The sequence below is a fragment of the Magnolia sinica genome, chromosome 13 (assembly GCF_029962835.1).
Source record: "Magnolia sinica isolate HGM2019 chromosome 13, MsV1, whole genome shotgun sequence".
NCBI classification, from domain to species: Eukaryota; Viridiplantae; Streptophyta; class Magnoliopsida; order Magnoliales; family Magnoliaceae; genus Magnolia; species Magnolia sinica.
Window position 1 is genome coordinate 78129350 of NC_080585.1, and position 26324 is coordinate 78155673.

The 26324-nt window shown below is 40.3% G+C and overlaps 3 long non-coding RNA genes and 1 other non-coding gene across 9 annotated transcripts; 1 reads left to right on the forward strand and 3 right to left on the reverse strand.

Moving 5' to 3' along the window:
* Nucleotides 1-1067: 1067 nt before the first annotated feature.
* LOC131223891 (uncharacterized) lies at nt 1068-4730 on the forward strand. Its single transcript, XR_009160751.1, has 3 exons — nt 1068-1297; nt 3483-3558; nt 4409-4730. It is a non-coding gene; the product is annotated as an uncharacterized LOC131223891 (long non-coding RNA).
* A 3118-nt stretch (nt 4731-7848) lies between these two features.
* Nucleotides 7849-8810, reverse strand: LOC131223890 (uncharacterized). The gene is made up of 3 exons (XR_009160750.1): nt 8744-8810; nt 8279-8305; nt 7849-7922 (listed from the first exon to the last, which is right to left on the reverse strand). It is a non-coding gene; the product is annotated as an uncharacterized LOC131223890 (long non-coding RNA).
* A 5630-nt stretch (nt 8811-14440) lies between these two features.
* LOC131224395 (small nucleolar RNA R71) lies at nt 14441-14547 on the reverse strand. The gene has a single exon (XR_009160883.1). It is a non-coding gene; the product is annotated as a small nucleolar RNA R71 (small nucleolar RNA).
* A 6753-nt stretch (nt 14548-21300) lies between these two features.
* On the reverse strand, nt 21301-25521 carry LOC131223892 (uncharacterized). Of its 6 annotated transcripts, none has more exons than XR_009160754.1 (4): nt 25405-25521; nt 22971-23037; nt 22039-22101; nt 21301-21941 (listed from the first exon to the last, which is right to left on the reverse strand). It is a non-coding gene; the product is annotated as an uncharacterized LOC131223892 (long non-coding RNA). The 6 variants fall into 6 exon arrangements; XR_009160756.1 differs by having other exon boundaries at nt 22971-23067; nt 25405-25499; XR_009160752.1 differs by lacking the exon at nt 25405-25521 and having other exon boundaries at nt 22971-23118.
* Nucleotides 25522-26324: the final 803 nt, after the last annotated feature.

A 26324-nucleotide genomic window follows, 5' to 3' on the forward strand; every position in this document is an offset into this window, starting at 1 on the left:
ATGCATCCATACGGCTGGTCTGACCTTCTACATGTTTCCCAAAAATATATTTGGTCCAGTCAGCATGTGGGCTGCAATATTAGAAATAGGTGTATGGGTCAGAAAGCTTCAGCCAAATTTTTCAGAGCTGTACATCTGTTTTACAGACTGTGGCCTACCTGACCGGTGGATCAACCTTATTCTTGGTCTAGGGCATCAATATAGCGGTGTTGTTCTGATGGATGAATTGGATGTTGGACCTATCGTGCCATGCTGGCACATATGTGGGCTGTCCATGAGCTTTATTACACTCACATATGGGTTTAGCAAAGCTCTAAAAAAGAATTGGTATTTCTTTAGCTTATATCCCGATCACCTCTAAAAAATTCTACAGAAATTACCATCCACAATCAATCTGGCATGTATGTGTTTTTGTACACGATCACAGAGATATCACAGGCGATGCATAGATGTTTAGTAGTACTTGCGTGTTGATGTGGTATTATCATAGTTCTAGTTTTATTAGTGGCAGTTCTGTAATTTCTTGTTTGTTATTGGGCTTGTCATCTTTGTATTGCAGTCCTACAGAGGTAGGACTCAGTTTGCATTTTACAATCCATGCTGAAATCATTTTTGCACCGCAAGGGTGCGTGGAATTTGCAACGTTGTTATCTTTTCCAAGTAACTCACCTAAGTACGGTAGTTGCTAAATTTCTAGAAATACCACATCTTTTTTTCCTTCTCTTTTTCTAACTGCACTAATGGAATTCGATGGAAATTCGCTTTGCATCAATTCACTACTTTATCCGAATCAAACAAATCAAACTGCTTTGCAGTTCACAACTGTTCAGTTACACCATTCGAATGGGCTAATCTTGGAATAAAGCTTAGCTGAAAGCCTGAAACTGAGTGGACTCGTTTTCAGTGATCTCTGCTATGAGTCAATCCCTCGAAACATGGATTTATATTTATTTTTGGATTGATTTTGAACTTTTTCAGCCATTGGATGAATTGCACTCCGTAACTGAATTTGATTTCCTGTGCCAAATTCCCCACTCGCAAGTGTGCCAAAACTCATTCGTAGGTTTGGATCTCCCAGTTCTTAGAAGTCACCAAAGTTTTCCGGTAAATAGAGCTTGCATGATTTTAGAAGAGCTTTGACGATGGTCCTGTTTGGGTGCATCTCCAAATAAGACTGGAATTGATTTGTCATCAGCCATGTGCAATTTGCTCAACTAGCGCATCTACAAAATGTGGATGGTGGGAGGTGCTAAAGGCATCCAACTGTAAAATGATTCCCTGAACTGAGCATCCGATGGTAATGACCTGTTATTGTTCCACTTCTGTTCATTTTGGTGGATTCATTTTCTGATGACAATGGATGCATTTTAATTATCGACCCCAATTAATTGGGATAAGGCTTAGATTATGATGAATGGATGCATTTTAATTACCAACCCCAATTAATTGGGATAAGGCTTAAATTATGATGAATGGATGCATTTTAATTCAACTCCTATCCAGATTTTTCAGGATGCGTCAAAATGGCAAACAACTCAAAATTTATGAATTTAGGGCATCAAGTTTGGTAACTTATTGAACTGATGTTACAAAATTTACAGATTTTAATGAACCAAACTTGGAAAATTAGATTAAGTAGGCATCCACTTGTAATGGACTGCAAAAACAGACCTGAACATGACTGAACTTCAGTATCACAACCAAATACAGAAGCACGAGATTCCATGATAAGGTTATCTATCAGTATTTACTTGAGATTTGCTAGCCCTGCACATGTGTATAAGACCTCCCATCGACACACAAGTACATATGCAAACATGGCACTCAGGTGGGTACAGGATCCAGGCTATCATCAGAAGGGGTCCTACTGTGTAGATTCCCATGGCCTAGAACTTAGTGGGTACACTCATCTTGAGGGCCACAGATCATGAAACAGATGGCAGCTAAAAATGCTTGGCCAAGTTCTATTTGGTGGCATTCTTGCAATTATTTGATTGCTTGAGGTTTGAGTGTGTCTGGATGGTGAAAGGTAAAACTTTTAGTTTGTCTGTCATCAATCTTTCCTTCAATTGGACACATTATTGTTTTTGTAAGTGTTCCTTCCACTCATAAACATGCCACAATGCGGTCCCTAATGTAGTCTAATTACAGTTTTCTCATAGCTTCTGTCTGCTCCTATGACGCAATTATTCCTTTGGATTGCAAGTAGTGTGATGAAGGCAATTTATGTAGGTGATTGCCTAGGCCATCAGATGTAGGTATATTTCTTAGGATATGATGGCTAAACATTTTTAAGTGTCTCTCACATGAAAAGAAGATTAATCTACCATTGCATGGTTGCCTAGGAAATTGCAACATAAAGACTCTTGATTTAGGGTTTTAAGCTCATGAATTGTGATGGTTCGATCAGTGTGAAATTCAAGACTTTTGATGGTTGCCTTGACCAGATCCATTTTTTAAATTTATTTGCTTAGTATCTTTTTCTATTTTTATTACGTTTATTTTTTAAATTTTGAATATATATATATAGGCTGCGCTCTTTGGCTATTTCAACCATTTTGATTAAATTCAAGATCATCTCCTCATCGAGGCTTTACCATCCTCGATGAGTAAAACCCACTGAAATGTTATCTGTTATGGAGTTTATTATTTGAGAAGAGATGTGCCAGGCACCATAAATAGGAATATAAATTTAAAAGCCCTTGACATGCAATGTTAAAACAAAAAGTCAGAAGGGAAAGTGAAATGCTAAAGATGCCCCTTCTCATTTTGATTCATTCACTTTATGCCTGGTTCAGTTTTTGCCATTGGGATAACTTTGAACTGCCAGCTTCTTTGATCAGGATCTGCTCTGCTTGGCGTTGGAATGATTTGGTTTCATAGCTGGTTGTAAAAAAGAGTAAATATACTTAAGACATGATTAAGTTATGTGTGGAAGTTCCCAGTTCACAAGTTCAGCATGCTTCACTAGTGCTGAAACACTAGTAAGATATGTCAATAACTTCTCATACACATCTCGTTTGTATTTTGGGATGCAAGAAACAGGAAAATATAATCTCACTTGACGTGTATTCTGGCCTTTGGTGCTTTCCAACATGCATATCTCAGTTTAGCTTGAAGGTCCCATCAACCACCCTTTGGGGGTTCTTTTAATTGCTACTGAAATTACACAAGACTTTTTGTGATTTCTTTCATCCAGAAATTGCTTCAGAACTTTTCCAGTGGCTTCTTCTTGTGTGGTTGACCTCATTCATTCTGGAACTTCGTAGACCTTTTAGCTTCATCAATCATTCCTTGCCGCAGTTAACGTAACTGTAGTCTTATCTACCTATCATAGTTCTTTTTATAGTCAATGACCATTGTGCTGATTTTGCTTACAAATCTTCATGCCTTCTTCATCTGGTAGAATCTTTTTACCTGTTGTAATGTTGTGTATTTTGTTTATTCTATTTATTTCCTTTAACATTTTCTATGTTTAATAGTGGAGGGATGCCAGGAAAATCATTGGCTTTGCCTTCCGTGACATTTGAAGCTGCAAAATTCTGTTCCCTTTCTTCGGTAAGTCTCTTTTATAATTTCGATCATCATGAATTGCATCTGCTCTGCTAGCTCACATGCATTTTGCACTCTAGATCTGCACAAGAACACTACACGCTTGTTTGCAAACTCTTCTCATAATTGAGTGCTTTAGTTTAAGATGACAAAATCTAAGGTCCTCGCCTCATTTTGTTGGATGTGGGATACCCATATGTTGGAAAAAGATGGGTTATACCCATCGCACAACCTTGGCTTTCAGAAAAGACATTGCCATCTCCATATGTTACACATTAGACTGGCTGTTAGGTGCTCAGACAAGCTAGTGGAATGGGGTTTCCAACCAGAATAGCCTCGTCCTGGCTCCACCCACGTCCAGCACACTTTGGCCCAGGGTCTGGTTGAAACTGGAGACCGCAGCTTGGTTCCAGAATGAGATTTCAGGTCCAATAACTTATCCGGCTGGGTCTCAGCTTGTCCACATGAAGGTCCAGATGATCACCATGGCCCAGCTTGACTTATTTAACACCTTTGGGCTGGACATTGTCTGTGTGGGCCTATCCAAGCCCAAGTCTGCTTACTTCGCTTTCTGGGTGTGTTGGGCTTGGACTTGAGCCTGTAGCTCATGGGTCTGGCCTGAACACACTTGGGTCAAGACTGGCTTGGCCCAGTTGCAAACCTATGGTGGACTCTGGCCCACTTTTCCAATGTGTAAAAGATGGGGAATATGGGGATGCCAATCTTTTCTGAATATTGAGGTCATGCTGAGTGATTGGCACCTGTTATAACAAAACCAACATTCGTGCACATTAGCGCATGCATACATGGTACTGTGTTTGAATTAGAAAGTCCATTCACACTTTTCTTCTTCCAGTCAGATCTTTCAACTACACCAGCTGTACTAAAACCGAAATTGCATGGCATAATACCAACTGTGCAAACTAATCTTATCAGAAAAAGTGCATGCGGCTTTGTTGATGCATCTAAAAAGTGGGAGTTACACTCAACTGCACAGCCACAGTCAGCAGTTCTATTGGAAGATGAAGAAGAAAAGTAGATGTGGGATGCCTGCAGACAAGCTCTATCTGCATTCAAATTCAGCATTGAGGAGGCAGATGTAATACTGAATAAAGCTTTTGGGTGGGCCCATTCGCCTTATTGGGGTGAAGAGAGATCGAAAGAAGTTCCAAAAGTTGAATCGGTTAATGATGTAGAGCGGGTCGCAGACAGTTTCATGGCCAAGATGGATCAGAAAAGGCCCGACAGAAGTGATCCGGACCATCGGACCTTAGATCGGGCGTATCTTGCAATCCGGAATGAGTTATCTAATGTAAAATATATGATTTTGGGGTAGAACGAGCTACTTTAGCCAACCAACCCAGCTATGCTGGGTTATGCAGCCCGGAATTGCAAAAAACCCCTTGATCGATGGTCGTTTACCTGTTTTAATTTCGTTTTTACTATAAATAGTAAAGTTTTAGTTTGATTATAACTCTTCATCCGTCTGGCTTTAGGAGTTGCGCCCAACGTGAAAAGAGCTTAGAATAATTAAGAGAACGGTTTGGTTAAGCCAAATAGGACACTTACTATTTTTGGCCGAAAACCTTGCACACTAGTAGACATCAAGACCGTCTATAAATAGTAAGTTTACTATTTATAGTAAGTCGCAGATTCTAGGAGTTTGAGTTGTAGTTTGATTCTAATTTCTTTCCCATTGCTTGGTACCCTTATTTAAAGGGTTGTGAACTCATTTTTAATTATTGATCAATCAATTTCGAATTTATTAGAATTTATTTCTATTTTCTGCTCTCTTTCCTCGTGGATTCCAGAAGTCTCTGTGAGGAGTCCAAAGAAGTTCCATGGATTCGGAATAGTTATCCTCTTGAGGAAGACGGTGCTCGACCTCATGCCCTCCCCTGCGTCCGTCAATGAAATGTTGGATTATCTGCAGAATTTAGGCCTTTCAGAGGATGATATGTTCAAAGTACTGAAGAAGTTTCCTGAGGTACTTGGGTGTAGTCTTCAGGATGAGTTGAAGATCAACGTGGGTACTCTTGAGAAGGTGTGGGGGATTGAAGGGAAATCCCTTCAGAATCTTCTTCTCCGCAATCCCAAAGTCCTTGGTTATAATGTCGATTGTAAGGGAGATTGTATGGCCAAATGCACTCGCTGCTGGGTTCGGTTTTAGCTAATTCTCATTTGTTCTGATAGAGAGGAAACCATTCTTACCTTTTGGATTACATCATGTATTAAATCCAATATTATTCTATTTGCCATGCCATCATTATTTGTATAGCATATGCAGGTTATTGGAGAACTGTGCTGGCATGTGACAAGTGTTAAGTATGAGCATTTTCCATGGCCATTTCCAAGAGCCCGTGTTAAAGAGGAGAATCGATGTCTACTAGACATCTGATCATAGAATTTTTTCCAATCTAAGATATAAAATCCAACCACAAAAGAAAGCTAAGATGATGATAGCCCAGGTTATTGGAGGAACTGTATGATCGTCATCCTGAAAGTATTCATAGTATTGCTGGATCCTTAGTTTGTACAAGTAGGTGATTTGGGGATCTAAACTGCTGGTGTGATTGGACCTGCTGCTGATGGAACATGCCCCGGAGATCTCCCAGATTGGAATCACTAGCTTGAATGTGGATCAGTTCTGTAGTTCTATTCTTAACTCTCTATTTGCAGGCAAACAATGGAAGCATCAGCATTGCCCCGCCGAGGAGATCTTTGGACACAATCAATCCAATGAGATCACCATCTGATTAACCACCTGCACACTAAACCATGGCCCCACTTCAACAAACTAATGACCTGAGCATATCCTCTGTTTTAGAATCAAGCAATCCTTCAGGTTCATATGGAGCTCTTCCCTTATAGCAGAAAAAATGCGAGGTATGTGCCTTTTGAATATTTCCTATACGTACTTTTATGGAAACTAGTCGTGGTAATTCTAGGGAATTCTCATATTTGATGCTTGGGACTAGGGATTTCTATTCTGGGATATCTGCAGCTGCAATTTGGAAGAAACTGGTACTAATAGTAGGGATGTTTTTGTCAGTGTAATGTCTCTGCAGATAACTTTTCAAGTGTATATCCCAGATGGGTCAAGGACACTTGGGCTTATGTCCATGTGTTTTGAGCTTAGCATAGCACGGACAAGCGCTCTTGTTGCCGTACGTCCCCCACAGACGCATTTGCACCTCATGCAACATGTGCCACACGCGCGAGTGCACACGTTTTTCCTCGACGACTTCCTGCATCTCCTGGCACATGCATAGGGGCAATCTGAAACGGACAAGGATACAAACATGAAGAAAATTACGCCATCGGACATCAGGATGTGAGAATCGCGACATTAACGATCTAGATCAGGTCATCCTACGCCTGGCTCATTTATCGGAAGCAGATTGCATCCTGCTCCAGGCAGGGCTCTGTGGGTCCCACTGTGATGTATGGATTTTATCCACACCGTCCTTCCATTTTTCCAGATCATTTTTGGGTTCATACCAAAAAATGGGGCAGATTCAAGGTTCAAGTGGACCACAGAGTGGGGATTGAACGCCCACAGTTAAAAACTTCTTGGGAGCCGCATAAGTTTTCAATCAAGCTGATATTTGTGTTTTCCCTTCATCTATGTCTATATGAACTTATGAACAGGTTGGATGGTAAATAAACATCACGGTGACCCCTAGGAAAGTTTCAACGGTGGGGTGTCATTGTCACCGCTGCTTCCTGTGGTGTGGTCCACTTGAGCTTTGGATCCACCTCATTAATTTCGGGCTCATACCCTAAAATCATCTGAAAAAATAGATGGACGGTGTGGATAAAACCCATACATCACGGTGGGCCCCACATAGCCCCTGCTTGGACTGTAAGGATTACCTACATATTTGTTGGGTCTCAAATCAAGACCTCTAGGGACAGAAGCAGCCACTTACAATCAATGTTTTAAATCTGGACCGGACCAGATGGTCAGACTGGTGTGGGTTGTACCGGAACTGGTGGCCTTTCCAGGCCGAACTGATGATGAACCGTTCAACAGGATGGTTTTGGACCTGATTCGCCCCAAAAACGGTTCGGGTTCGGCATCCGGTCCAGATTTTCAAACATTGGTTATAAACGAAAGCGGGCCAGATAAGGTGCCAGGTAGGGAGCCTGGGTCTGAGGCCCACCACATAGCCGGACCCGTGGGCCTACATATTAGGCCCATATCTGGCCCATGGCAAGTAGATCCAATAGCTCAATCCTAGCCGTTGATCACCCTGCCAATATCTATATCATGTTCTGAGAACAAATGGATAAGGAAAATAAGGCATACTGATCTTGGATTTATGACTTTTGTGTTAAAGAGCTGCTACTTATCCGTATCCGTCCACCTGATTTGTATAACTCCATTAAGAGAGATAAGCGTTTGCACATTCAATAAATAGGAATTAAGGTAATCCTGGCCATTGATTGGTGGTGCCACACCATGGATGGGCGACACTCCAAAACTCTACTCGATAGGACGTTCCTAACCTTTCGTTTTTTGGTGTACAAATAGACGGTTAAGGTCCACATTTAACTAAAAAGAGGCCTGAGATTGGTGGCTAGGATCTTCCTTTCTAGGAGATTTTTGGGCCGTGGTTTCTCCACAGCGGAAAGCAGTAGGCCAATGGCTTGGATCACTGAACCATGGGCTTGATGATCATATAAATCCTATTACAATTTACAAAGACGGGAAATGACTCACAATATCCAAAGATGCTTCCACAAACACCTGCATTGTTTTTGAGCCGTGCATGAAAACATGTTATTACAACGAAGGGCCCATATCAGTTTATAGGGGTGGTGTCAATCTACACTCATCAGAGAATGTGTTGGCTGATCGAGACCGTCCACTACAATGTCCACCTCTTGGATAGGCCATTAGCCAAAACTCGGATTAATTGAACCGTTTAAGGCTAAAATTGTATTGAACGTCCAACCAGTGGACATTGTATGCTAGCAAGAGGTCGACGTTCTAATATGGCTTTCAATGCTCTATCCAAGAGTGGGCATTTCATAATTGGACGGCTGGGATGACTAGCACATTCACCTATGAAGGCGGGTGAAGGTTAACACACTTCACCTATGTGGTGCGCAGGTTAGAAAAACCCGTTTTATTAAAACTCAAATCACAAAACCAAGAAATGGGGTTAGTAGATAAGAAATGCACCTGCAGGAGAAAGGAGAGAATGAGGAAAGATGAGATGAGCTTCTTTGCGTGAGTCGACATGGTAGTGATAGTGAATTGAAGAGATGGGAGGCTGAGATTTACATATGAGAAAAAGAGAGGAGGGGCGTTTTATAGCGTTGTAGGTCTGTGCATGCGTGCACACGTGTGCACTGCATGTGTCTTTTCGCACGCTTAGAATAGGGAAGGAGCAACGATTGCGTGGGGGGAACTTAGGGCCCGTTTGAAAGCACTTTTTCAAGGGAGCATATTAGGTGCAGCCCTGGCCTCACCCAACATGGTGCATCGCTTAACGTGGGGCCCACCTTGATGACACTGTCCATCCATTTTGTATTTTAGGGCATGAGCCCAAAAATGAAGCAGATCTAAACCTCAAGTGGACCATACCACATGAAATAGTAGCAATTGACCGTTAAAAACTTATAGTGGATTACAAAGGTTTTGGATCAAGTTGATATTTTTATTTTCCCTTTATTTAGGTGTATATATGGCCTTATTAATAAGTTGGATGGAAGATAAACATTATGATGAGCCACGAGAAGCTTTTAATGGTAGGCTTTCAATAGCCAATGTTTCCTATGATGGTATGAGATTTCAATCAACTTCATTTTTAGGCTCGTGCCCTAAAATGAGCTGGAAAAACAGATGAAAGGTGTGAATATACAATACATACATCAAGGTAAGAACCATGGTCAGTGCTGCACGGTGTTGAGTGAGGCGTCTTGGCCACACCAAATCTGCTTTCCTTGAAAGGAAGTTTTTGATAAATGAGATTTATCTAACCCTATTATTTCAACTAAGTTGAATTGAAATTTTCAATCTTAACAATCTAGTATTTATTTTGATGAGTGGAAGATGAGATAACAATTTACAAAGTGCATCCAAATACACTCCATCCATACAAAAAGGTTTATCTTAAAATATATTGTCATTATTTTCATAGGTTTGATGCGTATTATATTTGACTTATGTGATTAACACAAGTTTGCTTGCATATAAACAATTTCTGTGGGTTCATGATGTATAGAGTAGCAGTGGGTAGTGCTAGGGATGGGATGGGATTGTCCGTCCCCGACTTAGCCCTAGCCTTGGCCCATTATTAAATTTAGACTGTTTGATAATATCACTCTTTTCCTTATAAGGTCTAAATTATTATTATTATTTTATTTTATTTTATTTTAACTATCCCTTCCGTATATTGATTTTGATCATATAAATGTTAAACCGGATCCAAAAGAGCTTTTATACTACTCTCAAGTGAGCCGGATGGACATTGGACACGGATTGCGTCCTACCCCCACCTGTCAACAGCCACAAATGGGTAGTTGATGTAGAGCGGGTCACGGACAGTTTCATGGCCAAGATGGATCAGAAAAGGGCCGGCCGACGACAGAAGTGATCCGGACCGTCAGACCTTAGATCGGGCGTATCTCACAATCCAGAATGAGTTATCGAGCGTAAAATATATGATTTTGGGGTAGAACAAGCTACTTTAGCCAACCAACTTTGCTACGCCGAGTTACGCAGCCCGAAATTACGAAATACCCCTGGATCGACCATCGTTTCCCTGTTTTAATTTCGTTTTTACTATAAATAGTAAGTTTTAGTTTGATTATAACTCTTCATCCGTCGGGCTTTAGGAGTTGCGTCCAACGTGAAAAGAGCTTAGAATAATTAGGAGAACGGTTTGGTGAAGCCAAATAGGACACTTACTATTTTTGGCCGAAAACCTTGCGTACTAGTAGACATCACGACCGTCTATAAATAGTAAGTTTACTATTTATAGTAAGTTGCGAATTCTAGGAGTTTAGTTGTAGTTTGCTTCTGCTTTCTCTCTCATTGCTTGGTATCCCTATTTAAAGGGTTGTGAACTCGTTTATTTCATCAATTAATCAATTTCGAATTTATTAGAATTTATTACTATTTTCTGCTTTCCTTCCTCGTGGATTTGAGAAGTCTATGTGAGGAGTCCAGAGAAGCTCTGTGGATTCGGAGTAGTTATCCTCTTGAGGAAGACGGTGATCAACCTCATCACGTTCATCTCTACGTTAGTAGTGCTATAGGCGGGCCCACCATGATGTATCTATTTATTGACGTTGTCCATCTCTTCTCTTCGATTATTCTAACGTATGTGTAAAAAAATGAAGCAGATCCAATGCTTAGGTAGACCACACCAAATAATAAGCTTGGGATGGATGGCATTGGATTGGCCTCATTTTTGTGCACATACCTTAAAATGACATGAGAGAAAAGGTTGGACAGCATGGATAAACAGATAGACATATCACCATAGGCTTGCCCACAGCACTGCCTGTTTGTGGCCAGAGACGGGCGGGGGTTGATCAGGGTCAAATATTGTATATCAGACCCCAGTACTTGCCTAAATTGACATACATGATGAGGCTTAATGGAGTGTTTTACTCGTGTTTTTATTACAGGATGAAATCAGGAGTGTGTATTGAAAATTGATGTTAAAGGCATGAATTTTACGATCCAAAGTCTCCAGAGCATAGGATGGACTCCAGAAAACCAATAGTGAAGATTTTACACGCCTGGGATCTGAGGAAAGCACGATAAAGAGGCCCGAAAAGGGTCCAGAATGCAAGATCACATGGTTCCCGCCATCCGATCAACTTGAAACTTCATACACGTGATGGGGACCATAAATTAACCGTACATATTAAATTTCAGCCATTGAGGATCTCGGGAAGTGGTCTAACGGCCAGTTCAGCCCCTTAATTCATTAAGTGGGGCCCGCTGGATATCTGGATATACATCAATTTTGGTCCTGACGGTGGAAATAATATGAGAAAAAGGATGGACGGTGCAGATTTCTCAAGAAATTACAGTGGATCCCATATGTATAGCATGTGTACGCAGTGCACATGTGCACTGCATGAGCACCGAACGACCTGCGTCGGTCAGCAGCGCTGACCCGACGTCCTTATTAAAAACGGATTTCAGCGCAGCGCGTAACGGACGGAAATCCATTTTTACGGACCGCTGTGGGCCCCACCGGTGGTACGAAAGGTTAATCCAAGCCGTTCATCGTGTAGAGGGTTTTGACAACTACAAAACCACATTTACATTTTGTACCCATGCGCGCACACGTGTGAGCTACAGAGGTCACAAGCGGGCTGCTCTATAACGTTCAAAAAGATCGCAGCATGATTCCTTCTCTGGGCAGCGTCCACGCAAATTCAAAACCATCCATCTTTAAACGAAATTTCGTCCTCTATCCAATGGACGGGGTGGATTTCCCTGAAAACGCTTATGTGGGGCCCACCGAGCATCACAGCGGAAGGATCCGCGTACCCTGTTTTAGCGCGCCCGGACGCTGTCCGATTTTGGCAGCGGTTGTGGCCCACCATCTTCGATCAGATGGAAGATCTGATCCGTCCATCTTGTAGACAACTTGGAAACGTCCTAAGGGATGGTATTTGTTTGGAAACCGAGCAAGGAAAACCAAGGCTTTTATGCGTATGAAACTTGGCTGCGAAAAGGGATCCGCACGCGGCTGTTGCTGCGACAGCGTGTCCTGCTACAATTCCAGCCCCCCAACAACTATAAAAGAGGAGTTTTGGACGTGGAAGAGGCATTGAGAACCAGGGGATTCCAGATCTAGAGCCAGGAAGAGAAGAAAGAGAAGGAGGAAGAGAGAGAGATCGATTGGTTTGGTGTTTTGTTTTGATGAATTTTGTTTAATCTTTTTGATAGATTTTATGGGTCACTAATCTTTCAGCTAGGGCTGAGATGAAGCCCCTAATTTGATTAGTTCTTGTATTGGTTGAATTCACTTTGAATATTAATTAATTTGTTTCTTTCTCTAAGTGGGCTTGATTGTTTAAATTCTATACTTCTCCATCTATGAACTTGATTAAAGTATATATGTGGATGTTGTTTGGATGCTTATTATAGGTGCTTGTGTCTGATCAAGAACAAGTTTCCTATAGAGGAAGAAACAGGATGCTTTAATGAATTGTACATCCCTTATGCCCGACCAAGGATATGGGATATGTCATTCATGGCATTGCTTAAAGGAATTAGACAGTCTGTATGCCCGAGTAAGGACACAGATTGTGCTTTCTCTATTTAAGTGGTATCAATCTAGATCAAGGTGAATCAACAGACAAAACAAGAGTTAGGATAATTAGGGGTGGATTCGAAAGTCCTAGTGCTCTCTCTCTGATTGAATTTTCTTCCCTGTTCTTAATTAATTGTTTTTCATAAAATTGTGCTTAGTAATTCATTCCATTATTTGTTGGATTAGTTAAGGAGAATCATAGATTTGAATTGTGACGACCAGTCCTCGTGGGAACGATCTCGTAATACGTACCGTATCTGCATCTGATTCGTATACTTGCGAGTTAAATATCATTTAAATCATGTTGGTTTAAATAAAACATCAAGTTTTTGGCGCCGTTGCCGGGGACTGTTTCGGTCCAATTGGATTTAGGATTCTCTCTTATCATAATTCATAGTCTTAGGTTTTTTTTACTAACTTTAGGTTAAATTTTTTTTCCTGTTTTGTAGGGACCTGACATAAACTACTAATTTGGTAATCTCTTTCCAAATTTTCTATTTTCTTCTAATATCTATTTTTAAAATTAAGGTTTTATTTTTTATTATTATTATTATTTTTTTTAGGAAGTTTCTATTTCTAGGCTATTTTATTTATTTATTTATTTTTTTAAAAAAAAATTTCCTATTTTCTAATTCTAGATTCTGATTCTTCTTTCAAGTAACTTTCTATTTTCTAGTTTAGGTTTTATTATTTTTAGAAGAGTCTTTAGGTTTTATTTTTTATTTTTAGAAAGTTTCTCTCTTATTTTCTAATTTCCTATTTTTTAGAAATTTTCCCTTTTTAGAAACTAACTTAGCTATTATTTCTAAGATTACAAACTTTCTTTTTTTTTAGAAATTAACCGTTGCTTAGGATTTTTTTTTTTCTAGCATTATTTTAGTAAATTTAATTTATTTTTGTTTTCTTTTTACAGGAATTAAGGAAGGAAGCTGCTAACATTGTCTTCAAAAGGAGGAGCTCTCTATTCTTCAGACATCAATCATCTCCTTTTCCGGGTTCTTTCTTCCCATTCTTATAGTTTTAACTTGTTTTAGAATCTCATAGTTTCTAGGTCTAGTTTTATTTTCTCTTAGGTTGCTTCTTTGTTTAGTCTTCTTTCTTACATTGCAATAACATAGTTTATGCTAGGACGTAGGTCTCTGAATTTAGAACTAGCACCGTTTGATCCTGAGATTGAAAGAACAATTCGTGAACGATTGAGAAATAATCCTGTTGAAATGGCGAATGAGACTGAAGTTAAAGCTCTCAAAGATTATTCAGCTCCTGTCCAATTTAATGCGCCTTCATGCATAGTGTTGCCAACTACTACAGCAGCACACTTTGAACTTAAACCTGGAGTCATACAATTGTTGCCATCCTTTTATGGATTGGACAAGGAGGACCCATATCATCATGTGAAAGAATTCTTAAACATTTGCTCCACCTTTAAGTTCCAAAACTTCTCAGACGATTCGATCCGCCTACGCCTGTTTCCTTTTTCTTTGAAGGATAAGGCGAAAGCATGGTTGAATTCTCTAGAAGTTGGATCTATCACTACATGGGACCAACTGTCTAAGAAGTTCTTAAACAAGTTCTTCCCCGTTCACAAAACTAATGCCCTCCGTAGAGAAATTGCTAACTTCACACAAAAAGAGGGCGAGCACTTTCATGAATGTTGGGAAAGATGGAAGGACTTGCTTCTTAAATGTCCTCACCATGGTTTTGAGAAGTGGCAACAAGTTCAATACTTCTATGACGGTCTGACACCACAAAACCGTCGCATGGTTGATGCCACCAGGTGGAGGGTCATTCATGACCAAAAGTGATGTCGAAGCGTGGAACTTCTTTGAAACCTTGTGCGAAAATTCCCAGCAATGGGATTATTCAAATAGAGGTGACAGAAGTCCCCAACCACAAAAGAGAGGTGGTATATATGAGATAGGAGTCATGCCAGAGCTGAGCGCCAAGCTTGATAACCTGACAAAGAAAGTTGATGCTCTGGTATTAAATAGTGGACCACCACAAACAGCTCAAGTCGAGGCATATGCCACATGTTCTAGTCCTGCCCATCCTATGCAGTCTTGTCCATCTGGTGCAGCATTCCCAGAACTTCTCTCTGAACAAGTTCATGCTATGAACACTTTTTAAAAATCTGGGAATGATCCTTACTCGAACACATACAACCCAGGATGGGCTAGACATCCAAATTTTTCTTGGGCAAAAGGACCACAACAAGGAGGACCATCTGAAAATCCTCCCATGCAACCGCACCTTCAAGTTGGCAGTCAACAACCTCAACAGTTTTCACAATATCAACAACTGCCTACACAATCAAGGAAACCATCTCTTGAGGATACACTCCATCTTTTCATGCAGAGTTCTCTCCAATTCCAAAAAGACACCCAACAAACCTTACTGGCCAACCAGCAAAGCTTACATGCAAATGCACAATCCATTGCCAAGCTGGAAGTACAAATGGGTCAACTAGCTGCCACATTGAGTGAGAGAGAGAAGGGCAAGTTCCCTAGCAAACCTGAGGCTAATCCAAAGGGACAGTATGAGATTGGCTCTAATTCCAACCAAGGGCAATATCATGAACAGGCCAAATCGATCACTACCCTTAGGTCAGGCAAGCAGATTGATAACAGAATAGAGATGCCTGGGGATGAATCAAATTCTAAAACAGAAGATCAAGATGAAGCAGAGAGCCATACCAATGCATCCAAAGTCCAAAAGCTCTCTGACTCTCCAAGAGCCACTAATGTGCCACCTTATGTGCCCAAAGCACCCTTTCCTCAACGTCTGGCACCAATAAAGAAAAGAAATAACTTTGATGAAATCTTGGATGTGTTTCAAAAAGTGCAAGTCAACATCCCGGTGCTTGACGCTATCAAGCAAGTCCCTGCTTACGCTAAGTTTCTTAAAGATTTATGCACTCAAAAGCGTAAGCAAAATGTTCATAAGAAAGTCTTCCGTGCAGAGCAACTCAGCTCCATGATTCAACATAACACCCCTCCTAAATTTAGGGATCCAGGAGCTCCCACCATTTCTTGCGGCATAGGAGATCATAAGATCGGGAAGGCATTACTTGATTTAGGGGCGAGTGTCAATTTGTTACCATATTCGGTTTATGAGCAGCTAGGACTTGGTGAGTTGAAACCGACTAAGGTAACATTACAACTAGCCGATAGATCTATCAAGGTGCCCCGGGGTGTTATTGAAGATGTGTTAATCCAGGTTGATAAATTTTATTTTCCAGTGGATTTCATAGTTATCGATACTCAGCCTGTCCAGAATCTTCATAGTCGGATCCCAGTCATTTTGGGTCGTCCATTTTTGGCCACATCTAATGCTATTATCAATTGCAGGAATGGAGTTATGAAATTGTCCTTTGGTAACATGAATATTAAACTCAATGTTTTTAATGCAGGACAACAACCCTCAGATTTGGATGACATATTTGAAGTGGACATGATCGAGAGCCTTGTGCAGGACTCCTTCCGTACATCTTTTGAAGATCCTCTTGAGACCTGCTTAGCACAATCGGGCATGGATTTTGACATTGATAGTCCCATCCATGAAGTCAATGCATTGCTCGACTCTACTCCTATATTGGAGACTGAAAAATGGAGAGCGAAAGTGGAACCTCTCCATCCCTCTGAGACTCTTCTTGACAGCATAGCTTCCAACTCTGAGAAGACAAAGGCGAGCAGGCTGCTTAATGTTCTTAGAGCATATAAGGCAGCAATTGAACGGAAGATAGTGGAAATACAGGGAGTATGCCCCACGATATGTATGGATCATGCTGTGGAAATGTCGCATAACATGCAAAGGAAGCGTGATCCTAACATAGAAGAAGTCGTTCGAGCAGAAGTCCTTAAATTATTTGACGACAGTGTCAGTTGCCTTATTTCAGATAGCACAGTTCATGGGAACTCACATCACTTGTCTGGGATCAGTTAATGAAAGTGTTGACGTAATTTCTTTGGCGGACCCCGGTTATAAAGATTATTTCATTCATGGTCCGTTCTTGTCTGGCTGAAGACGTTAAACTTAGCGCTCATGGGAGGCAACCCAGCCTTTTGCTTTATTGTATTGCTTTTTATTTCATTCATTTTCATTTTTCTTAGTTAGTTACTTCAATGTTTGTGGGTAACATTTCTGCAAACCCTCACGAGACTACAACTCGTCCACTAGGGGTAACCTAGGGGTTTAAAGGCTTGTTGCATGCGCTAAATGCAATCGAGAGCACCTGCGAAAGTGGTATAGGTAGGATTTTTTTTTTTTTTTATTTTTCTTTTTGTTATTTTTGCTTATGTTGATTTCTCTCTTGTGCTAATTCGCTTTTACGTTGAAATTTTTCACAAATTTTGAGAAAGCTTCTTGATTCTCCATCCAGGTATTATCTTTTCATCACTCCTCTTTTATTCTTCTTGTCCCATGTGCATTGCTTGTTTATTTCTTTTACATTGAGGTCAATGTAGATTTTAGGTTGGGGGTGGAAGATTAGGTTACCTAATCAGTATTTTCTTGGTCTTGAGCAAAATTTGTGAAAATTTTAAAATTTTTCTGAATTTCTATTGAATTCAAAGTGATTTTGAAGGATAGTTGTGATTTTAACATTATAAGATACATGATGTTGGTAACTAATAACTCTTGGATTCGGCCATCTGCTTGATTTCACAGTCAATTTTGAATTGTTAATCCATGATTAGACGTTGTAAACATTGATTGAGTCATGATTTCACATATCACATCTCGCTTGCACATTAAGTTTTGGTTCGATAACTGAATGATTAACTTGGTAAAGGCTAAGTCACATAATCTTCACCATAGGTTTGCTCCCTATAGGTGCAGATTTGAATTTCCATAATTGACATATAAAAAAAAAAAAAAAGTTAGGCGACAAGTTTTCGCCATAGGTTTGCTCCCTATAGGTGAGGATTTGAGTCCCTTCCTTGGTGTACTGTTCATAAAGAAAATCAAAGGCTAGTTGAATGGAAAGTTAATCTAAAACGCCAGTGTTGGTTTCAAGTTTGGTTGTCACGAATTACCAACGATATCATGAAATTGACAATTGGATCTCTTAAAGATTGTAAGTCGAGATTACACTTTACACTCATGGAACTCAATATGCAAAATTTGTTCAAATTAATGGATTAATATTTTAAACTTGATTATGAAGTCTGCTGAGAGCTTGATTCCAAGAGAAAAATTCCACACACCAATCATGAATCTTAGAATTTTCACATCTCAGCTATCTGTTCACAAGTCACTTGAGTTTACAGGAATTGTCTTCATTTCTGAAATTATTTTTCGCATGTTTTGCTCGGGACTAGCAAAATGCTGGTTGGGGGTTGTGATCAGGGTCAAATATTGCATATCAGACCCCAGTACTTGCCTAAATTGACATACATGATGAGGCTTAATGGAGTGTTTTACTCGTGTTTTTATTACAGGATGAAATCAGGAGTGTGTATTGAAAATTGATGTTAAAGGCATGAATTTTACGATCCAAAGTCTCCAGAGCATGGGATGGACTCCAGAAAACCAATAGTGAAGATTTTACACGCCTGGGATCTGAGGAAAGCACGATAAAGAGGCCCGAAAAGGGTCCAGAATGCAAGATCACATGGTTCCCGCCATCCGATCAACTTGAAACTTCATACACGTGATGGGGACCATAAATTAACCGTACATATTAAATTTCAGCCATTGACGATCTCGGGAAGTGGTCTAACGGCCAGTTCAGCCCCTTAATTCATTAAGTGGGGCCCGCTGGATATCTGGATATACATCAATTTTGGTCCTGACGGTGGAAATAATATGAGAAAAAGGATGGACGGTGCAGATTTCTCAAGAAATTACAGTGGATCCCATATGTATAGCATGTGTACGCAGTGCACATGTGCACTGCATGAGCACCGAACGACCTGCGTCGGTCAGCAGCGCTGACCCGACGTCCTTCTTAAAAACGGATTTCAGCGCCGCGCGTAAGGGACGGAAATCCCTTTTTACGGACCGCTGTGGGCCCCACCGGTGGTACGAAAGGTTAATCCAAGCCGTTCATCGTGTAGAGGGTTTTGACAACTACAAAACCACGTTTACATTTTGTACCCATGCGCGCACACGTGTGAGCTACAGAGGTCACAAGCGGGCTGCTCTATAACGTTCAAAAAGATCGCAGCATGATTCCTTCTCTGGGCAGCGTCCACGCAAATTCAAAACCATCCATCTTTAAACGAAATTTCGTCCTCTATCCAATGGACGGGGTGGATTTCCCTGAAAACGCTTATGTGGGGCCCACCGAGCATCACAGCGGAAGGATCCGCGTACCCTGTTTTAGCGCGCCCGGACGCTGTCCGATTTTGGCAGCGGTTGTGGCCCACCATCTTCGATCAGATGGAAGATCTGATCCGTCCATCTTGTAGACAACTTGGAAACGTCCTAAGGGATGGTATTTGTTTGGAAACCGAGCAAGGAAAACCAAGGCTTTTATGCGTATGAAACTTGGCTGCGAAAAGGGATCCGCACGCGGCTGTTGCTGCGACAGCGTGTCCTGCTACAATTCCAGCCCTCCAACAGCTATAAAAGAGGAGTTTTGGACGTGGAAGGGCATTGAGAACCAGGGGGATTTCAGATCTGGAGCAAGGGAGAGAAGAAAGAGAAGAAAGAGAAGAAAGAAGAGAGAGAGAGATCGATTGGTTTGGTGTTTTGTTTTGATGAATTTTGTTTAATCTTTTTGATAGATTTTATGGGTCACTAATCTTTCAGCTAGGGCTGAGATGAAGCCCCTAATTTGATTAGTTCTTGTATTGGTTGAATTCACTTTGAATATTAATTAATTTGTTTCTTTCTCTAAGTGGGCTTGATTGTTTAAATTCTATACTTCTCCATCTATGAACTTGATTAAAGTATATATGTGGATGTTGTTTGGATGCTTATTATAGGTGCTTGTGTCTGATCAAGAACAGGTTTCCTATAGAGGAAGAAACAGGATGCTTTAATGAATTGTACATCCCTTATGCCCGACCAAGGATATGGGATATGTCATTCATGGCATTGCTTAAAGGAATTAGACAGTCTGTATGCCCGAGTAAGGACACAGATTGTGCTTTCTCTATTTAAGTGGTATCAATCTAGATCAAGGTGAATCAACAGACAAAACAAGGGTTAGGATAATTAGGGGTGGATTCGAAAGTCCTAGTGCTCTCTCTCTGATTGAATTTTCTTCCCTGTTCTTAATTAATTGTTTTTCATAAAATTGTGCTTAGTAATTCATTCCATTATTTGTTGGATTAGTTAAGGAGAATCATAGATTTGAATTGTGACGACCAGTCCTCGTGGGAACGATCTCGTAATACGTACCGTATCTGCATCTGATTCGTATACTTGCGAGTTAAATATCATTTAAATCATGTTGGTTTAAATAAAACATCAGGGGTAGAACACAATCCGGCGTCCATGGACATCCCAGGTGTCTTTAAATTAACACTTGTATAATGGTGACCCACTTGAAGATTGGACCAACGGCTTAGCCCAGGCCATCCATCAATGGGTTCGACGAGACACGGGTCGGGCCAAGCTGATCAGCCCATTTAGAGAGAGAGAGAGAGAGAGAGAGAGATTCACATGTGATGGCTGGGATTTGTTGGTAGCTACAGGATTTAAAGAGGCAGACTACATACAGTGCTCATGATTCAATCATGTCATTTAAAGAGAGAGAGAGAGAGAGAGAGAGAGAGAGAGAGAGAGAGAGAGAGAGAGATTCACATGTCATTGTCCCCACTGTTTCTTGTTGTGTGGTCCACTCACTACAAGAAAAGAGAGCTTTAGCCTCGGTTCAAAACTATGGCTAAAAAGGTTAAAAATTGAGGCTAAAGCCTTTAGACTCAGTTTTGCCTCAGTTATCCAAACCGAGATTGAAACCCCCGTGGCTAAAGGCTTTAGCCTCAGTTTTAGCAACCGAGGTTTAAATGACTTTTGTAGCCTCGGTTCTTCAAGTGAGGCTAAAAGAACCTTTTTAGCTTCAGTTTTCTCGAAATGAGGCTAAATCAAAATTTTAGCCTCCCTTGTTTCCAATTGAGACTAAATCCAAATTTTAGCCTCAGTCGCCTCCAATTAAAGCTAAATCCATTTTTAACCTTGGTTCTCAACAACCGAAGCTAAAGCCTTTAACCACGGGAGTTGTAGTCTCAGTTTAAGTAATTGAGGCAAAACTGAGACTAAAGATAGATTTAACCTTCGTTGGCATCGACTGAGGCTAAATTCAATTTTTAACATCATTTATCAATAACCGAGGCTAAATCTAATTTCTATCAACAAAAGCTAACAATATTATAATCAACCAATGATTGAACCTGTGCATGTTTCACCCATTTAACATCCATGAGGACAACAATCAGCACAATACTAACAAACAATTAATCATATATTTAAAGTTTTCAAAACAAACAAACTGACATTGCTGTTGCTGCTGTACATCCAGGATTTCTGTCATTGTTACTGCTACCGCTGCTGCTGGCTTCATTGAGAGAATTTTTCCTTGGTTGTGTGTTTTTTGGGAATTGCACATATATCTGGAGTGTTGCCCGAGACTCGTGGTCATCTTCTCCTCAGCTGTATGCTTAGAAAGCCTGGAAACTCTCCATATCAAATTCTGTAATAGACTGGATGCAATGTTTCGACGGGGAGCTAAAGGCTCACTCCAACGACTACGTACAGTATGTTTGTGGGAGCTACCTAAGCTGGAGAGTATTTGTGGTGAGGTGTGCTTGCCAACATTGGTGAAACTGAGAGTGAGTGGATGTCCGAAGCTGAATAATCTTCCTCTTTAAGTTCCTTGTGACAATGCTGCTGCTTCTACCACCGCTGTTGGTGGGGGTTCTCTAAAGGTGGAAGACGATTTGGTGTGGTGGGCCAGCCTCAAGTTGGAAGGAGACAACATCAAGGACCATGTCCGCTTCAAAGAACGACGCCCTTTCATCAGGCATTGATGATTCTTCTTTACACTGGAATGGATCCTCTCTCTGTCATTTGTGTGTAGACGTGTTTGTTAGCTGACCATAAAGTGCTGCTGGTGTGAAAGTCCATCTTTCTATATTGAAGAGCATTCAACTGCCATAGAAGAAAGGAGTATTGGTAAAAGGTTATAAAACATACAGAACCATTTGAAATTGAAGAATAACTACAGAGTCAACAGTAAAATAGATACCAAAGCAAGAAAATCATGAATGCGAGATTCCTTCATAGCATCTGTTGCATTTTTCACCAATGCCTGGCCAAAATATTCAATAGTAATCATCAACAGAAGTAACTGAGCATTGTAGCTTAACAACCAACAGTAAACATGCCCAGTAAGAAATCTAGATATTACAAAAGAAACTAACCATTCTTATGTTTTCTAGTGAGATGCACCCATATATTCTTATTTGGCTCCAATAGTGCAAATTGCTCTTTCATATAAAAAAGCTCATCCACAGTCAATGTGTTTGCAAGAGCCTGTTGCAAATGTGAACGAAATGAAATCTAAGTATGTAACATAATCTGTGAACTAAGACAATTTCTTTGTAGTCATCAGATTTGGTTTAAATGTGTATAAAAAATTTAAAAAGAAGAAGGAGAAGAAGGTGATGCAGTAATGCAAACTTGAAGAACCAGAACAGAGCAAGGCCTCAAATTTGAAAGAAGGATTATGCTTCAAAAGAACCTAATTATAATTTTACACACTAAATGTTTCCCCCACCCACCTCCAATCTATGTATAAAGAACTCTGTTTTTTTCAAACAATACCCATCCCGAGCATTAGCTGCACATCTGTGCTAAACACATTGAAATAGCTGGTAGGGTAAAATCTAAGTTCATGGTCTTGTTCATTTACAAGCACCATCCACATTCTAACTACGTAGTTCTAGGCAAATTCCTATTTAACTAGAGACATTTTTTTTCTATATGTACGCATGTATAATCTCACAGCATGCAACAAATGGCTAGGACAAGGCTATGGAGATGATGATTGTATCTTCTGAGTTTTGACAATAACATATAACTCGTACAGAGATGTTTGCATTTGGATTCTCAAGGTTTGTAGTGTCTAACACTGAGTCTCCATGTCAGCTACCTACAAGTAGAACATTCAGTAACTACCTGGATGCAAGTTTGTACATGAATTGAGATTCAGGTCGTTAAGCTCTGGGCAATTCAGATAAAGGGCCTGCAATGCACAAATCAATAGTGCCAATCCCTGAAAGAAATCAATGCTGAATGGAAAACAAAATACATCAAGAATTTACTATATAAAATAAAAAAATATAAAAAAAGAAAAAAAAAAAAAAAAAGAGAGAGAGAGAGAGAAAGCAGTGGCAGAAAACATTAGTAGCAAATATGCCAAGAAACTTTGTTCCTGATTGAATCAGGTAAAAGTTGAATAGGGGCTGCTATTTCAGCTTTACACAGGTTTTTATGATCGAGATCAAACAAAATAGTAGATTATTTTTGCCACCTGTCAGTCAACGACAGAATATGAATCAAAAAGGGAGCTGATCAGGTGTATCCAGAGACACGGCAGTCATCATACCTCATGGCCATGTTCATGGGCAAGTGCTGAATTCTCTGCTTCTGACAGGTTTTGATTTTCAGCCCCAGCTTCTGTTTCTGATTTAAGCTGAAGCATGGATACCACGGTTTCTTTTACAGGTTTCAATGTTTTAGGAACAGTTCCTCCTGCATTGAAGGCCTGTTCAAGGCCTAGTGAATTCAGAAATCCTTCCACTTTTAATTAATGCTAATACAATTGTGTTTCTCAAGGAATCAAAATGACTGAAAATAATCATGATGCAGCATCTAGGTTGTGTTTTTATGCACTATTGAAATGAATTGCAATTGTTTGTTCAAGAGAGAGGAAATGATCACATTGCAGTTGCATTCCTTCCATGTCTAACTTGAATTGTGATTTGGTTATTTCAACTTTATTGGGTTTCGATTCAATTAGATTGTGCATCCAAACGTGTCCTTATTATTCATAGTTCATGCGAGACACACCCGAAAATTAAGCCCACCTTATGAACCCCGTGCTGCCATATGTTTCTCAGTTTGTCTTCAGATAGAGGTTTCTGAAGAAATTCTGCCGCACCCAACTGAAAAGAATAATAATAATAATAATAATGGAAGCAATACCAAGCAAAGTATACAAAACATAAAACAAGGAATGAAATGATGAAAGACAATTAAAAGTTAAAACATCAAAAATAACTTCTATATCTGCGTCTTTATAGAATAAGAGATGTTGGATTATTATATCTACAGCGAGGAACCGGAAGGCTACAGTAAAAAGAAATTCTCATTATCAGTAATTTGGAGTGTCTATGAGAAGTGCCCGCACTCACTGATGGTCGGTAAGTCCCTAGCCATCTCGAGAAACCTGAAACACCCTTGGCTGTTTCCCGTACTAACCTGCAACCATAAATTTCATTGAAGAAAAACATCCACATAAGAGTATAATAACCGAGGTATTCGATAACGGAAATGGCCAGCCATATGACCATAAATTCATTATAATATGGGCTGTAATGGCCATTACAGCCCCTGTAACGGCCATTATGGCCCTATAACAGTCGATTTTTTTAAGAGAAAAAATGTATCAGCCCACATCAGCCAGTTATGGTCCCGTATCGTTCTGTTATGGATTTGCATCAGCCCATTACAGGCCCATAATAGCCATATTTTCCTGATCGGGTGTAACAGCCTGGTATCATGTAATAGGTCCCACTGTTACCAATACATAAATGCTAAGTACAGCTGTTACGTAACAGTTTTTTAATACCTTAACAATAGCACAAAATATATCTAAAATCAAGACATTATAGCCCTCAATTTCTAGTTTAGAAATGCACTACCTCTACTATAGCAACACGGAAGCTGTCGCCTTTGTTTGAAATAGCTTCCAATGCTTCAATCTCATTACAAAACATAGGTGGGCCATACCACGTGAATTTAGAGGTTTTGAGTTATAAATTTTATAAGGAAGCTGAACTGAATGCTAAATCAACCTGATTTTGGGATTGAGGCTAAACAAGGGCGTTCCCACCAGGTACTCCACACTACCGCCATAGAATCGAATTGACGACTAAACAGGGCCCTATAGAATCGAATTGACGGTGGTACGAATAATCTTTTCACGAAATTAATTTGAATTAAAAATCACACAGTTCTAAAATCTATCATCCTCGCCGCGCACATACTCATATCGCATTTTTCTTTTGTTTCTTGCAGCAACTGCACGCACGCGTAAATACATGCATGAAACGATTTCAAGCATTTTTCCGATCAATCACATCAACAAAGCAGAGAGATTCAACAAAAAAAAAAAACCCTAAAAATTACAAACCTACAACTCTTATGATCAATCAAGAAATTAATCAGAAGATCAGCTGACAAAATCAGATTCCAGGTTAGAAATTCCACACAACTCCGCAAAGATTGCTAGAAAATGATCAAAAAACACCAGATCGGAAAGGAAAGATAGCAGAAACACGTAAATAGCATGAAGAAAGAGATTCAAGAGATGGAGACAAGATCTTACCGAGCAAAAACGAAAAATCTCTTCTTCTTTTTCTCTCGCAAAGAGAGCGAAGGAGAGGGAGGGAGATTGCCCTAATTCATTTGAAGGGATTATTTTATAACGAGAGAGGGGGAAGCGGGACGGAGAGGGATGCCTGACCGCCAAACCCACTGATGCGATTCAAGTACTGACGGCTTCAACAACAAGTTTGAAGTGACGTCACCAAGTTCTGTGGGCCCTACCATGGTGTGTTAGTTGCATCCACGCCGTCCACCTATTTGGTGAGATGATCCTAGGACAAGAGTCAAATAATGAGTCAAATCCAGAGCTCAAACAGATCACACTACAAAAAATAGTGGGGACAGTGACGCCCATAGTTAAAAACTCCTTGGAGTTACTAATAGACTTTTGGCCTCGGTTACTCACCAACTGAGGCAAAAAGGCAAACATTTAGCCTCAGTTACTCACAACCGAGGCAAAATGGCAACTTTTGCCTCAGTTTCTCACCAACCGAGGCAAAAGGGCAGACTTTTGGCTTCAATTGCTCACCAACCGAGGCAAAAGGGCAGACGGCAAAATGGAAGACTTTTGGCCTCAGTTCTCAACAACCGAGGCAAAAGGGTAGACTTTTAGCCTCAGTTGCTCACCAACTGATGCAAAAAGGTAGACTTTTGGCCTCAATTTCTCACCAACCGAGGCAAAAGGGAAGACTTTTAGCCTCGGTTCTCAACAACTGAGGCAAAAGGACAGACTTTTGGCCTCAGTTCTCAACAACCGAGGTAAAATAACAGACTTTTGGCCTCAGTTGCCCACCAACCGAGGCAAAAGGGTAGACTTTTGGCCTCAGTTTTTCACCAACCGAGGCAAAAGCGCAAACTTTTAGCCTCAGTTGCTCACCAACCGAGGCAAAAGGGTAGACTTTTGGCCTCAGTTCTCAACAA